Below are 17,310 nucleotides of genomic sequence, written 5' to 3' on the forward strand. Positions count from 1 at the left end.
CAAGTGGATGGCTTTAACAAAAAAAAGTTTATTTTCCCAAAGTAAAGTAGGCTAAAAGTCCAAATTCAGGGTGTCATCTCGAGGGGAAGGCTTTCTCTCTCTGTTGGCTCTGGAAGAAGGTCCTTGTCCTCAATATTTCCCTTGTCAAGGGGCTTCTCCAGCGCCAGGACCCTGTGTCCAAAGGACATGCTCTGCTCCTGATGCTGCTTTCTTGGTGGTATGGGGTCCCCCTGTCTCTCTGCTTGCTCCTACCTTTTATATCTTTATACCTTTATACTTTTTATATCTCATGAGATTGCCTCAAGACACAATCCAATCCTGTAGGTTGAGTCCTGCCTCACTAACACAACCGCCGCCTATTTCTCCCTCATTAACATCATAGAGGCAGGGTTTACAACATATAGGAAAATTACACAATACTGGGAATCAGGGCCCACTCAATTGATACACACTTTTTTGGGGGGACATAATTCAATCCCATGACAATCCCAAAGGGGGTAGGGAGCTCAAACTGAAATGTGCAAAATTGGAATGGTGGTCGGCTATATACAAAAATTAACTCAAAATGGATCAAACATCTAAATGTAAGAAATAATGCCATAAAATTCCTAAAAGAAAACATACGGGTAGAATCAGTCACATTACTTGGCATTGACTTGAAGGCATCTAACAACAACAACAAATGACCAGTAATGTTGAACTTCTTTTTATGTACTTGTTGGCCATTTGTATAACTTCTTCATTTTAATTCTTACAGCCCTGTAAGTTTTAGCTGGATACATGGCTATCCACCTACATTACTTTCTCAAGCCTTCCCTGCAGCTAGGCATTACTACATTTTTGTCAATGAACTGTGAGCACCTTTTAGGTCAGGTCCTTAATAGGACGCTATTTGTTCTTCACTTCTTTCTTCTTCCCCCAGCCTGGAACTTTGGCCTGGTGGTAAAGAGGCACCTTCAATCATTCAAACAAGGGCAGCATTCTATGAGATGGCAAAACAAGATAAAAAGCAGCACTAGGATACCTGGACCACCTCGAGGAGAACTACCCTACCCTAGGGATTGCCTGCTAAGCTTAGTCTATTACTGGAGAAAGAAATAAACTTCTGTTTTGGTTAGGTCTATGTTTTGTGGCCTCTGTTATAGCACTGAGCCAAAACCCAAACTGATATACTCATTTTACAGAAGAAGAAACTAAGGCTTAAAACAAAACAATGTACCCAAGAATACACTGCCCATTTAGCGGCACACCTCAGATTCTAACCCAGCCATGGATGTCTCACTCCAAAGCCCACATTCTTCCTACCACCCTACATCGCCTTCTGTGCAGAGAAATGTTAAGTCCAAGTATCTACTGCAAACTATAGGGACTGTAGTTTTTTCGTAAATAGGGGACATCATAATGCAGTTCCTGTGAATAGCTTCTGCTCACAGCCCACTAAGGATTCTGGTAAGCCTTTGACTTAACTGCCCAGACAAGGCAGTCCCTTGTTTTAATGGAATTGGGAGCCTTACTTTGGGAAAGCTATGATCCCAATCAGCCAGCTATCTAAGAAAAACTTAACAGTACAGAAGTGTTTCAGAAAAGCTATAGGAATATACTCATTTTTTAAAGAATTAATCTGGCTGAGGGTGGAGAGGAGGAGTGTGCTGTCTCATTGGGGGACAGCAACTAGGAGGACATAGCAAGGTGTATATAAATTTTTGTATGAGAGACTGACTTGATTTGTAAACTTTCACTTAAAGCACAATAAAAAAAATGTGGCTGAGATATAAGTACAAATTGGAATGGGAAGATTACAGGCATAAAAAAACTGAGTTTATGATTACAAACAAGGAATAACATTTAAAAAAAAGTATTCTGGGTGGTAGCAATGGACAAAGAGCTGAAGGGATAAATAAGAACGCAAAGGAATAATGGAAAGAACTAAATTTAAGAGGCTTAGGGTTCTAAACAAAAAGTCTGGAACAGCTACTGTTTGGAACTTAACTTCTAGGAATTTACCGTATGCAATATATGTACACGTATAGTCACAAATACAAGAAAAATCAATGCAGCACAATAACAATAGAAAACAAAAACAGAAGTACCTTAAATGTACATTTATGAGGGCTTTTCATTTTACGTATTTCCACAGATTTTCCTTAAAAAGCATGTATTTTTTTTGTAATTGTTTTTTAAAAACAAAAACCCTACTAAATTACAGAATCAAAAAGGAATAAGGAAAAAATTAAATAGTTAATTTTTAAAAAAAGAAGATTGGATAAAATAATTTCTAAGCAGCAGTGAATAAGCAAGCTTAAGTTTGCTATAATGAATCAGTAATTACCCTTCTAAATCTAAGCAATACTCTGGGATTTGGCAAGGTCAAAAGTCATGGCGGCAATCTAGTCTGAAGAATTCTGTTGTAACCCGGAAGCTGGTGAAACATTCACAAATTCAACAAATACTAGGGTACAACCCTGGTGGCGTCGTGGTTAAGTGCTATGGCTGCTAACCAAAAGGTCGGCAGTTTGAATCCACCAGGTGCTCCCTGGAAACTCTACGGGGCAGTTCTACTCTGTCCTATAGGGTCGCTAGGAGTTGGAATCCACTCGATGGCAGTGGGTTTGGTTTTTGGTTTTGGCTACTCAAAGCGGGTGCCATGGTCAGTGCAGCCCAAGCAGTATTCTGTGACAAGGTTAAGTTCAGAAATCGGGACTAAGCATTTCGGAATTTCTACAGCCACTGTGCGCTTTCATGACCACTGGATTAAAAAAAAAAAAAAACAAACCAGGGCTTATACTTTGTATGTCCACGGGGGTGTGTGTGTGAGATTTCACTTTTCTAGTAATTCACTTTTATTGTGCTTTACAAAAGTATGAGTATGTGATGGACTAAAAATAAAAAACAACAACCAACAACAACTTGTCCCTCACCAGACAGTTTGGGCAACACTGTATTAAACTACTTAACATTTTGCAAGGCATTGTTTTATCCTGGAGATATAGCAGTGATTCACTAGAGAAAGTATCTACTCTAATGAAGCTATAATCTAATGGCAACAAGACAACATAACAAATTAAAAATAAACGAGATAAATACAGAAAGTGGTAAGTACACTTATGAGAGAAATGGGACAGTGACTGGGGGAGAGTGATACACTAGATAGCACAGCTGGTCAGAGGTACCTAAGCTAAGCACTGAATTGGATGAATATCAATGGAAGCGTGAATAATGGGTAACAAGAATGAAGGAGAAAAGCAGGGAAACAGTAGATGAATATGTTACCATCAGAAGGAAGGAGGACAGTTTTCTAAAGTTAAAGGACATGCTTATTCAGTGTTCCAAATTGGATCTGCAGGTGAAAGATTTCGCTGCTAGCATCTCACTCTCTCAGAAACTGACCAAGAAAGCCAACTAGTAACTAAAAGCAAAATTCAGACCTTCAGTCTGTAACCTTGAAATTACAAATTCCTGTCTTAGCCTCAACACTCTCATCTACATGAACCTCACAGGTTTTAATGCCATCTTGCTCCGTAACAATGAACTTTTTGCTGCCATTATTGATCAGAACAGTGAGTTATAATATAAAAGAAATTAATCCTGTCAACTTTATTAAAAAGGCAGAAAAGTATGCCCCTAGGCCTATCTCAGCATACTACAGGCATACCATTTCAGATGACCATTCAGTACACAAACAACAAGTAACCGTCCTAGAGCTTCACAGTCTGAATAAACAGATGTAAATACTACCAACATACATAAGGTTATAGAACAGAAAATTGTAACAACAGGAAACAGATACTTCAACCTCTTTGCTTGAAACAAGGAAATTTATAAGCATTTTTTAGAACATGCTAGAAAAATATCTATTATGTTCATTGGGCACTGAATAGAAAAATTCCCAAGATTTACTACTGAGCTTTTAAAAAGTAAATATCGGAATATATTTATTCCACTTTTATAATGAAGCTCATTTGTGTAAATACATGTATCGGTAAATACAGAGAAAATACTCTGGAAGGACATACACCAAACTTTATTAGAGATTACCCCTGGTGATGGGAAGTGAGATGATGAAGGGAAGGAGAGGCAATTTTAGACTATACATTGATCTATTTATAATAATAATGTTCTCACTATTGCTTTAATTACTAAAGAGAAAAATTTAAAGAAATTTCCAGAATATATTAGACCTTGCCTTTTTTAAATTACATGTTCTAGCACACCACTTAACTGAATCATTGTTCATCTGGTTTCTGCATACTTTAAATATGATCTAAGTCAGTCTCATCATCTACAAAATAAAGGGATGAACTAGATAAACTCCTAGGTTATTCAATACTCAATATTTAGAGTTCTGAATATTAAAAGTATACCTAGAGTATACTCAAAGCCCTACTTTTAAAATACTCATGTTTACCTATATGAGACTCATTACTTTCACTTGATAAAATCATAATACATCTGCTAAATTATTCTTTAAAATCTATTTGTGTTGTCACTGAATTGTACATGTAGAAATTATTGAGATGGCGTATGTTTTGTTGTATATATTTTTACCACAATAAAAAAGAAAAAAGGGAAAAGGCCCCAAATAAGTAAAGCATTACTGAAGACAAAGAACAAAGCGGGAGGCCTCACACTACCTGATCTTAGAACCTGTTACAACAGCCACAGTAGTCAAAACAGGCTGGTACTGGTACAACAGACACATAGACCAATGGAACTGAAAACCCAGACATAAATCCATCAGTCTATGAATAGCTCATATTTGACAAAGGGCCAAAGTCCATTAAATGGGGAAAAGATAGTCTCTTTAACAAATGGTACTGGCATAACTGGATGTCCACCTGTAAAAAAATGAAACAAGATCCATACCTCACATCATATACAAAAACTAACTCAAAAGGGATCAATGATCCAAATGTAAAACGTAAAATGATAAACATCATGGAATTAAAAATAGGGACAACCCTAGGGACCCGAATGCATGAAAAATCCACAAACACCAGAAGGAAAACTAGGTAACTGAGACTCCTAAAAATGATACCCTTTATGCTTATCAAAAGACTTCACCAAAAGAGTAAAAAGAGAACAGGGACTCTAGAGATTGGGAAAAAAATGTTGGCTACATCATATCTGACAAGGGTCTAATCTCTAAAATCTACAAAATACTTTAACACCTGAACAACAAAAAGATAAATATTCCTATTAAAAAATGGGCAAAGGATATGAACAAACACTTTGCTAAAGAAGGCACTCAGAAGGCTAAAAGAAGACTGGAAATGCTTGTGATCACTAGTCATTAAAAAAAAGTCATTAGAGAAATGCAAATCAAAGCTAGAATGATATACCATTTCGCCCTGACACTACTGGCACTAATCAATAAAACACAAAATAACAAATGTTGGAGAGGCTGCAGGGGGATTGGAACTGTTATGCACGGCTGGTGGGAAAGTAAAATTGTACAACCACTTTGAAAAACAGTATGGTGCTTCCTTAAAAAGCTAGAAACAGAAATACCATATGATCCAGCAATCTCACTCCAAGGAATATATCCTAAAGAAATAAAAGTGATTACTTGAATAGACATGTGCACACCCATGTTCACTGTAGCACTATTCACAACAGCAAAAAGATGAAAACAACCTAAGAGCCCATCAACAGATAAATGGATAAACAAATTATGGTACATACACACAATGGAATACTCCTTAATGATAAAGAACAATGATGAATTTGCAAAACATCTCACAACACAGGTGAATCTGGAGGGCATTACTCTGAGTAAAATAAGTCAATCACAAAAAACAAATATTGTATGAGACCACTATCATAAGAACTCAAGAAAGGTTTACACACAGAGGAAAAAAACACTGTTTGACGGTTACAAGGGTGGGGAGGAAGGGAGAGGGGAAATGACTAAATAGATAGCAGACAAGTGTCAACTCTGCTGAAGGGAAAGACAACACACAATATAGCGGAAGTCAGCACAACCTGAACAAGACAAAGGCACAGAAGTTTCCTAGACACATCCAAACACCTTAAAGGACCAAGTTGCTGGGGCTGAGGGCTGGGGACTATAGTCTCAGGGGGTCGTTAGGTCAACTGGCATAACTCAGTTCATAAAGAACACGTTCTGCATCCTACTTTGGTGAGCAGCATCTGGGGCCTTAAAAGCTTGTGAGTGGCCATCTAAGACACATCTATTGGTCCCATCCCATCTGGGGCAAAGGAGAATGAAGAATACCAAAGACACAAGGAAAATATTAGTCCAAAGCACTAATGGACCACATGAACCACAGCCTCCACCAGCCTGAGCACAGAAAGAACTAGATAGTGCCTGGCTTTCACCACTAACTGCTCTAACAGAGATCGCAACACAGAGTCCTGCACAGAGCGGAACAAAAATGTAGAACAAAATTCAAATTCATAAAAAAAGACCAGACTTACTCTGACAGAGACTGGAGGAACCCCTGAGACTATGACCCCTAGACACTCTGCTAACTCAGAACTAAAATCATTCCTGAAGCCCACTTTTCAGACAAAGATTAGACAGGTCTATAAAACAAACAATAACACACGTGATGAGCATGCTTCTTAGTTCAATCAAATATATGAGACCAAATGGGCAACGCCTGCCCAAAAGCAAGATGAGAAGGCAAGAAAAGAAAGGAAAACTGGACAAACGGCTGGGGAACCCAGGAAGGAAAGGGGGACAGTGCTGTTACATTGTGGGGATTGCAACCAATGTCACACAACAATACGTGTATAAATTTTTGAATGAGAAACTAGAGCTGTGAACTTTCACCTAAAGCACAATTAAAAAAAAAACCTTATGGATCACACAATAAATAAATACAATCTGACAAATACACATAAACCTAAAGCAGAGGCCTCCAGGAAAAAAAAAAAAAATTTGTGTTTAAAACAATTTTTAAGCCAACGTTTAAAATTCAAAAGATTTTATGTAAAAATCCAGATTTCTACCTCTTTTTGGAAAAAACCTGCCTGATAGCTAATGATAGCGAAAGTTGTATTTCACACAACCTAAGATACCAAGCCTCACGTGTCTGTCAGTTTATCGTACTGTGGGGGCTTGTGTCTTACTGTGATGGTGGAACCTATGCCACCGGTATTCAAACAGCAGCAAGGTCACCCATGGCGAACAGGTTTTGGCTGAGCTTCCAGACTACAGCAGACGAGGAAGAAGGACCCAGCAGTCTACCTCTGAAAAGAAATAGCCAGTGAAAACCTTACGAATAGCAGTGGAACACTATCTGATACAGTGCTGGAAAATGAGCCCCTTAGGTTGGAAGGCACCCAAAAGATGACTGGGGAAGAGCTGTCTCCTCAAAGTACAGTCAGCCTTACTGATGTGGATGGAGTCAAGCTTTGGAGACCTTCATTTGCTGATGAGGCATGACTCAAAATCAGAAGAAATAGCTGAAAACACCCATTAATAATGAGAACCTGGAATGTACGAAATATGAACCCAGGAAAATTGGAAATCGTCAAAAATGAAATGGAATGCATAAACATCAATATCCTAGGCATTAGTGAGCTGAAATGGACTAGTATTGGTCATTTTGAATCGGACAATCTTACAGTCTACTGTGCCGGGAATGACAACTTGAAGAGGAATGGCATTACATTAATTATCGAAAAGAGCATTTCAAGATCCATCCCGAAGTACAACGCTGTCAGTGATAGGATAATATCCATACGCCTTCAAGGAAGGCCAGTTAATATGACTTTTATTTAAATTTATGCACCAACCACTAAGGCCAAAGATGAATTAAAGACTTTTACCAACTTTTGCAGTCTAAAATTGCTCGAACATGCAATCAGGATGCACTGATAATTACTGGTGACCGGAATACGAAAGGTGGAAACAAAGAAGGATCGGTAGTTGGAAAATATGGCCTTGGTGACAGAAACAATGCCAGAGATCGTACGATTGAATTTTGCAAGACCAATAACTTCTTCATCGCAAATACCTTTTTCACCAACATAAACAGCAACTATACACATGGACATCGCCAGATGGAATACACAGAAATTTAATTGACTACCTCTGTGCAAAGAGACTATGGAAAAGCTCAATATCATCAGTCAGAACAAGGCCAGGGGCAGACTGCGGAAAAGATCATCAATCAGTCGTATGCAAGTTCAAGCCAAAACTGAAGAAGATTAGAACAAGTCCACGAGAGCCAAAGTACGACCTTGAGTATATTGCACCTAAATTTACTGACCATCTCAAGAACAGATTTGACACATTGAATACTAATGACTGAAGACCAGATGAGTTGTGGAAGGACATCATACAAGAAGAAAACAACAGGTCATTAAAAAGACAGGAGAGAAAGAAAAGACCTAAACGGATGTCAGAAGAGACTCTAAAACTTGCTCTTGAACACTGAGTAGCTAAAGCAAAAGGAAAAAATGATGAAATAAAAGAGCTGAACAGAAGATTTCAAACGGTAGCTTGAAAAGATAAAGTATTATGATGACATGTGTAAAGATCTGGAGATAGAAAATCGAAAGGGAAGAACACCCTCAGAATTTCTCAAGCTGAACAAACTGAAGAAAAAATTCAAGCCTTGAGTTGCAATACTGAAGGATTCTATAGGGAAAATATTAAACAACGCAGGACACATTAAAAGGAAAATGGAAGGAATACACAGGGTCACTATACCAAAAAGAACTGGTAGACGTTGAAACATTTCAAGAGGTGACATATGATCAGGAACCGATGGTATTGAAGGAAGAAGTCCAAGCTGGAGTGAAGGCATTGGCAAAAAACAAGGCTCAGGAAACTGATGGAATATTAATTGAGATGTTTCAAACAAATAGACGCAGCGCTGGAAGTGCTTACTTATCTATGCCAAGAAATTGGAAGACAGCTACCTGGCCAACTGACTGGAAGAGATCCATATTTATGCATATTCCCAAGAAAGGTAATCCAACCAAATACGGAAATGAACAAACAATATCATTAATATCACACGGAAGCAAAATTTTGCTGAAGATCATTCTAAAGCGCTGTAGCAGTGTATTGACAGGGAAATGCCAGAAATTCAAGCAGGCTTTAGAAGAGGATGTGGAACCAGAGATATCATTGCTGATGTCAGATAGATCCTGACTGAGAGCAGAGAATACCAGAAAGATGTCTACCTGTGTTTTACTGACTGTGCTAAGGCATTCCACTGGATCATAACAAATTATGAGTAACACTGTGAAGAATGGGAATTCCAGAACGCTTAACTGTGCTCAGGAGGAATCTGGACATGGATCAAGAGGCAGTCGTTGGAACAGAACAAAGGGATACTGCGTCAGGAAAGGTGTGCGTCAGGGTTGTATCCTTTTACCATACCTACTCAATCTGTATCCTGAGCAAATAATAATCTGAGAAGTGGACTACATGAAGAACAGGGCATCAGGACAGGAGGAAGACTCTTTAACAACCTGTGTTATATGGATGATACAACCTTGCTCACTGAAAGTGAAGAGGACCTGAGGCACTTACTGATGAAGATCAAAGACCACAGCCTTCAATATGGATTACACCTCAACATAAAGAAAACAAAAATCCTCACAACTGGACCAATAAGCAACAACATGATAAACACAGAAAAGATTGAAGTTGTCAAGGATTTCACTTAGATCCATAATCAACACCCATGGAAGCAGCAGTCAAGAAATCAAAAGACACATTGCATTGGGCAAGTCAGCTGCAAAAAACCTCTTTAAGGTGTAGAAAAGCAAAGATGTCATCTTGAGGACTAAGGTGTGCATGACCCAAGCCATGGTATTTTCAATTGCCTCACATGCAAGTGAAAGCTGGACAATAAATAAGGAAGACTAAAGAAGAGTTGATGCCTTTGAATTGTGGCGTTGGCAAAGAATACTGAAAGAATAAAATCTGTCTTGAAAGAAGTACAACTAGAATGCTCCTTAGAAGCAAGGATGGCAAGACTATGTCTCACATACTCTGGATTAGTCCCTGGAGGAGGACATCATGCTTGGTAAAGTAGAGGGTCACTGAAAAAGAGGGAGACCCCCAAGGAGACGATTGACACAGCGGCTGCAATGATGGGCTCAAGCACAGCAACCACTGTGAGGATGGCGCAGGACTGGGCAGTGTTTTATTCCGTTGTATATAGTGCCACTACGAGTAGGAAACAACTCTATGGCACCTAACAACAACAAAGAGCCATGAATTGTAAGACCAACCATTTTATAATGTATCACCAAGAAAAAATATCACCAATTATAATTACAAGACTGACCCTGATTTCAAAGATGCTTAAATGCTAACACGTACCTCAGAATTGGTAAATTATGGTATTTGTACCACATACTATGTATGTGCTAGCTCTGTTTGTAAGGGCTTTATATTTTTTAATTTAATCTTCACAAAAACCCTTTAAGATGGGTACCATTATTATCCACATTTTAAAGATGAGGAAATGGAGGTATGGTGGTTAAGCAACTTGTCTAAGTTCACAAAACTAGTAAGTGGTGAGATGGGATTCAAACAGCAGCAGTTCAAGCACTCAACCACTACATTAAAGTGGCTCTCTGGGCCTACATTTTCAGAAACAAGTGGCTACAGCTGAGTACCAGCAACATCTTCAAGTTAGGCTCCACCTCCATCCCAGACCCTAGCTTGCTCTCTGACCTGACTTGCTTCACTGACAATAATGTTACCCCACCGATGCTGTTGGAATTTGAGTTTGTATCCCTTTCATGAAAGAACAAAATACTAAATATTAACAGAAAACATTTCTCAAAAGAAAAAAAAAAAAAACTGAGTAAAATTTAATCCAGCATTATCTTTATTTAGAAGGACCAGAAAGGGGTGATAATAAGGAAAATTCAAGAGACAGCAGTCCTTCAACTAATTCATATTATGCTAACTAGATATTAGGTGCTCAGAGACAGACACAATGAAGAATTAAATATGGATGCTGTTATTAAGCTTTCATAGTCTGGTAAAAGACAGTATAATTAACAAAAGTAACTGAAAAATAAGCATTTTCAATAATCCAATAAAGTAGCTCTATATGTTTTAACATGGAAAAATCTGCAAGACTGCAGAACATTATCAACAGTATATCATTTATGTAAAAAAGAAATATGTCCATACAAATATATAATTCTTATTACCTAAATGAATGTTTCTATGCATAAAGGTCTGGAAGGATTTATATCAAACTAATAGCAGTGGAGCCCTGGCGGCATAGTGGTTAAGCGATCTGGTCAGCAGTTCAAATTCACCACCTGCTCCTTGGAAACCCCATGGGGCAGTTCTACCCTGTCCTACAGGGTTGCTGTGAGTCGGAACTGACTTGAGGGAACCTAACAATAACAATAAACCAAAAAAACCAAACCCAGTGCCGTCAGGTCGATTCCGACTCATAGCAACCCTATAGGACAGAGTAGAACTGCCCCATAGAGTTTCCAACGAGCACCTGGTGGATTCAAACTGCCAACCCTTTGGTTAGCAGCCGTAACAACAACAATAGCAGTGGTTAACTCAGGAAAAAAGGAACTGAGGTTGGAGATGGTCAAAGAGGATTTAAACATCAGTAGTACTCATTTTGCTCCATGAATATAATCACGTATTATTTTTATAATAAAAAAATTAAAAATCTAATTAATAAATAGTACATATAACATCATTCAGCTCATGCGGACTATGAATCAAAACTTTTCTTTTCAGTAATCATTATGTGAGATTTCACAATTCCACTTACCAAGCAAAATATGAAAAGGACAAATAATCCCACCAAGAATTGATAAACTGGGCATAAGAACAACAGTCTAAAAACCAGTTGATTTAAAGTTTTGTTTGTGTTGCTAACCAAAAATGCCATTTATTTGGGGATAGGAGTGACTAAGAAAGAAAACGGAGATGAAGAAATGCAAAAATTAAAAACCAATGAAAAGGGAAAAAAAGCAGACAGCACAGAACTAGGATGATGAAGGTACACTTACAGTTCAAAAGTCACTGTCAGCATATAGTATGCAATATTTTCTCACAATTCCTAGCAGAAATCCATCATTTCCTTTGGCACTCACCAACTACTTAACAGACACAAAAATGAAGGACAGGAATAGCAACTACATTAAAAAAAAAAAATGATAATTCTAACTCTTCAATAATGTACTCAACAAATATTAGCCACCTAATATCACCTTATTTGATGATATAAATTACATAAAGCTTATAGCACAGTTCTAACCTTCTTTGGAGAAAGCTTCCCAACCATAGCCGCTTACTGTAGAACTAAAATAATTCATGTTAACTAACAGATAACAAATCAATTCATTTATACTGTTTAAATAAACTTAAAAAATTACTATTTTAGAGATAAGATTAAACTTATTTTTAAGTCAAACTCTATAAGAAAACTTTACAAAAAGAACAAAAAGCCAATCTTGTCTTTAGATAACCTAAATTATCATAACCTAAAAAAAAAAAGTAGGAACACTACAAGGTCAAACACCAGTTTCCATGTGGATGAATCTGATGAGTCCAACACAATACATTTCCATTACAATTACATATAAATAGCCAAAGTAATATATTGCTTCATTTATTCTCCATGCTTTCTGTAAGAAACGAACTATGCTTTTCAAAAGGACATCCTTCTAACGGAGGCTTCATAATGAGACTTGTCTACAAATAACCCATCACAGATGCTAGCACCTGAAAGTCTAACACTACAAAAGTTTCCAAGTTAAAGGTGAATAACTTTCCACATAAAGAAAGTTTATGGCATTTCTGCCTGCGGTATAAAAACAGAAATATGTCGTCTCTATATAATATCCACCACAAACAAAAAGCAGAATACAAAGTCAGCTTAATACATGGTAAATACATAAATAGAAACAGTATTCGCTGTCAACAAATTTGTATACGAAATTTTGATATTCTCTCTTTGAGTCTGAATCGACTCGACGGCACTGGGGGTAGTGGTCTCCCAAAAGATAATCAGATTCAAGCGCGATCAGAATTAACTCTCAAACCACAAGACGTCAGGACTTATTTTATCATTTAGGTATTTAAATGGCAATACTTCATGAACTCCACAAAGCTTCTGAAATGGAGGACCTCTAACGGAGGAATACTTATTTTATAAATTGTCATCTTGAAAATATTCCCTGTATAAAAAGTGTCTGCCAAACAAGCCTTATATAAATATTAAGCATTTTTTTGTTTGTTTTTAAGCATCACACAGCATACTTCTTTGGTGACAAAATTCTTTTTTTCAAGTACATCTATTAACTTTCCTCGGAACACACTTTGGTAACACTAGGGCGTTTAAAATTTAAACGATTCTCTTTTTTTTTTTTTTAAACCACCCTAAACAATCTGCATAAGCCATGCAGTACTCAACAGATACTACTTAAAAGAATATAAGGGATGTCTGTGGTTGGATATAAGTGATCAAAACACAAATCATTATGGTTTTCTCTGACATAATTACTGCAAGACTAGCTGAGAGAAAACACCCATCAGTTATGACATTGACCTGGTTATTAAAGAAGAATATGAAACATCAACTCAAATAGGAGTTTCAGACTATACATTTATAGTAACACAGTATAAAATGTGCTCGACCAAACCACAGGTATGTCTAAATTTAAGCCCACATTCCTTAATAACAATTTTTATTAAAAGAAAGTACAAGCTGTCCCTGCATTATTGGCCCTTTTGCTTTCTGACCCAGCTGATCCAAGTTCGATCTAAGAAGAGACACCATAGCAGTATAGATATTCTGTACTTTTCCTGGACTTTATCAACTTTTATGCCCTCAGGATCCAATCTGAGAACATAAAATGCCTTGTGATTTATCACTACATATTTTTTTTTTTATAGTCTATACTTGTTTTTTTTCAAGAAACTAGTTTTTAAAAAAGATACTAGTTGGAAGGTAGATAGAAATTTTAGTCATGAGCATTTAAAAGCACGAGTAGAATTTTTACTATGATAGTGTTTATTTTCACCCAGCAAAGTATGTCATGGCTAAGGAGGCTTCAAGCATCAGAAATTACTGTCTTTTCTCTACCTGAAGTAAATAAGAGACATCAAATTAAAAAGTACTTGACTCTAAAATATGATAAAACATGGATAAAAATTCTGCACTTAAAACATCCAGGACTTTGTACAATTATTGACTATCATGTCAATTAATACTTTATTAGTTCTGAAGAGCATTAATATTAACAGCAGTCCCGAGCTTAACTCTGGGTAGGGTAAGAAAAGCTAGTTACTATACAGTCAGTAATATAACTCTCACACATTTAGAAGACATGAAGAAAAAGCAGGAAAGCAGTCAAAGCAGAATTAGTAAAAAGTCTGACATAATGAACTTCAGTCATTCCATAACTTTGATTTCTACTGTCTTTAAAAAATACTGTTTTAGAACCTAGGAATTTATAAGCTGTGATTATTATTTTTTTTTATGATTATAGATCTGTGACTTATTTCATACAAAACTATAATTAATTCATTTAACAAATATTTATTGAGCATCTATTACTATGGAAAAACAAAGATTAAAATCTATATGAAACTTGCCCTAAAGAAACTCAAGAGTCTTAAGTTTCTTAAGTAACTTAAGAATGAAACATATATAAATGGTAGACAGTGGTAGGAAGCATAAGAAATTAATAACCCAGTTAAAATCCAAAGAAAGCTCAGATGATAAAGATTATCTGCAGTCTGGTGGGGGAAAGAAGGGTGCAAATTACAGAAGGCATTTATGATGAGATTTGAAGAACAGGTAGAATTCAGACAGAGGTAAGAAAAGAAAACTTTCATGTGAAAAAGAGAGAGATGGAAAGCCACAGTGAAAATAATTTGATTTCACAGAAATAAAAAAATTACAAAATGATAATACACCTACCCCTCACTGAAGGACTCTCGTTATCTGACATTTCACATTTACAGTAGTAAAAACTCTACCCTCCAACTATTTTGTGCATTAATGACAAACATCTGGCAGTAACAAATGCCGAGATGTGAGGCAAAGGATAATGCTGGTTGTGATGGTTAAGATTATATGTCAACTTGGCTAGGCCATGATTCTCAGTGGCTTGGCAGTTATGTAATGATGTAATTTGGTAGTTATGTAAATGATGCAATATGGCAGTTATGTCATGATGTAGTCATCCTCCATTTTTGCATAATGTCAATTTTCTATGAAATCTAACCATATCGATAAGGGAGAAGTGGGTGTATAGAAGGTAGAGGTTCTAAGCTCTAGCAACTCAAATATCCAGGCTAGATCAACTCACCAATAAAAAGTCTAATATTGTACTACATTCTACTGATGCTACATAAATACTTTTAATTAGTAACCCATGACTCCTCATACCTGCTATACCTACTTATGGAATGATAGTGAAACAAATTTTATTCATACTGTAACAGACTACTTTCCTAATTTTGAGTGTATTTATCCTTAAAGCTAGGCAAGATCAAGCACCCTTACTTTCCTTTTAGTTTATATACACAAATGATACTCAAGCTTCATTCTGAAACCATGACATTAAAAACTATGTTGTCCCATTCACTGTAGTAAGATCAAAGTGTTCTTCTAATCCCAACTCTGAATTACGGTGCAAACACCTTTAGGGTTCTGTGCCTCAACTTCCTATCCTGGAAGATAAGGGGGTTAGACCTGAATGATCTCTAAAGGTCCTTCCAGCTTTAAAATCCCATACCCTATGAATTCTATACCTTTTCTGTAGAAGCCACCATGACAAGGAAAACTAGCAACAACAAAAAAAAGAAGGTATTCTTCCTCTAACCCATATGTAATAAAAACTACCTCTTATTGAGCACCTACAAAGTGTCAGGCTCCATTTCTTATTTCACTTAATCCTCATTATAACCCTGAAGAGCAGGCACTTCTCACTTTACAGGATATCAGCCAACTCTTGCCTGTGCAGTCCCATCAGAGGGTGCAAGGCCAGGATTCCAATAAAGGTCTAACTCCAAAACAAGCTCTAATAAGCCACACTTTAAAACTTGGGGTCTCTAACATAAATGCCAGACAAGTAAAGTAAATGGGGGGGAAAAAAAAAACTAAAAAGGTAGGCCATGGCTACAGTAATCTGGAGAGAGCGACTGTGGTAATCTGGAAACAGCATGTTCCCTTTTTTTTTTTTTTTTGAGAGCATGTTCTTCTAATAGGACAGCTCAGCTGTCTTGTGGCCATGTGGGAATGGACAAAAAAAAAAAAAAAAGGCCAAGAGAAGCCAAATACTAGTTGCGTGTGTATGAGAGAAAAATAAATCTTATTTTCAGCTTCTGCTTTAAACAGTTCTAACTTAGATCTGTGCAGCTAATGTTACTTGCATTATATAAATGTCCAAACTTCTTTCCATCTAAGTATTAAAATATGGGCTTCAGGAGTGAAGTCTAGGCTTTAGAGTAAGGCAAACTCAGGTTGAATCCCAGCTGTTACTTGACTTCTCTAACCTTCATTTCTTCCCTTGTAAAATGAGGATACTATCATCTATCTTGCAGGGTTGTTAAAGATTAAAGGAGAATGTAGAATATAAAGAGCTCAGCACAGTACCTAGCTCAAGGTAAGAGCTTGACGAATGAAAGCTACTCCTAACTATTCTTCTGGAGCCTAGCAACAAAGTTATGCCACTTTTTTGTAAACTTAGAACTACTCAGAAGTAAAAAGTTTATTTTTTTTTAAATGTCTTACATACTCATTTTCAGGAGGCACTTACCAAACTTCAAAATTAAATTTAAACCTGCAAGATAAGCAACGATCAAATACCGTTTTCAGGTACTAACAATTTTTTTTAAATGACGCTGCAAATCGTGTCACCAGGAGTTCAGACCGGGATGAATGAGAGAAAGCAGATGTGTCTCCAATGCCGTTTGAGCGCGAAAGATTCCCTACAACGCCCAAACAAGTTATTTACCAAATGACATATATTTAAAAAAATATTTAGGTGAGCCGAAAAAGCGGTGTTTGAACTTATATCACCTCGAAAAACGACCTTCCTTCCAGTTGAAGAGACAGGAGCAGGTGGCTTTGTGCCCCAAACTAGCGTTTTATTCTTAGCCACATGCTCTGGTCAACAGCTGGGTTTTAAACCTTCTTGCAGTCTTCCCCAACTCCCTGATTCCAGACTGCGAAGGAGAGAGCAGGACTTCAGGTCCCTCTCTGGCGGTGTAGAGACACCCACAAAAGGGAAGGAGGGAGGAGCCCCGGGCCTCGAGGGGCGTGGGAGATAGGTCAGGCAACCTCTGCCCGGGATTCGTCCCTTTCCCGGGCGGTATCA

The 17,310-nt window shown here is 37.2% G+C and overlaps 1 protein-coding gene across 2 annotated transcripts in view; it reads right to left on the reverse strand.

The window, feature by feature from the left end:
• USO1 (USO1 vesicle transport factor) overlaps nucleotides 1-17,310 on the reverse strand; it is a 118,314-nt gene that overhangs the window by 100,472 nt on the left and 532 nt on the right. The gene's annotated exons all lie outside the window — the stretch shown is intronic.

Source organism: Elephas maximus, chromosome 5, assembly GCF_024166365.1.
Source record: "Elephas maximus indicus isolate mEleMax1 chromosome 5, mEleMax1 primary haplotype, whole genome shotgun sequence".
Lineage (NCBI taxonomy): Eukaryota > Metazoa > Chordata > Mammalia > Proboscidea > Elephantidae > Elephas > Elephas maximus.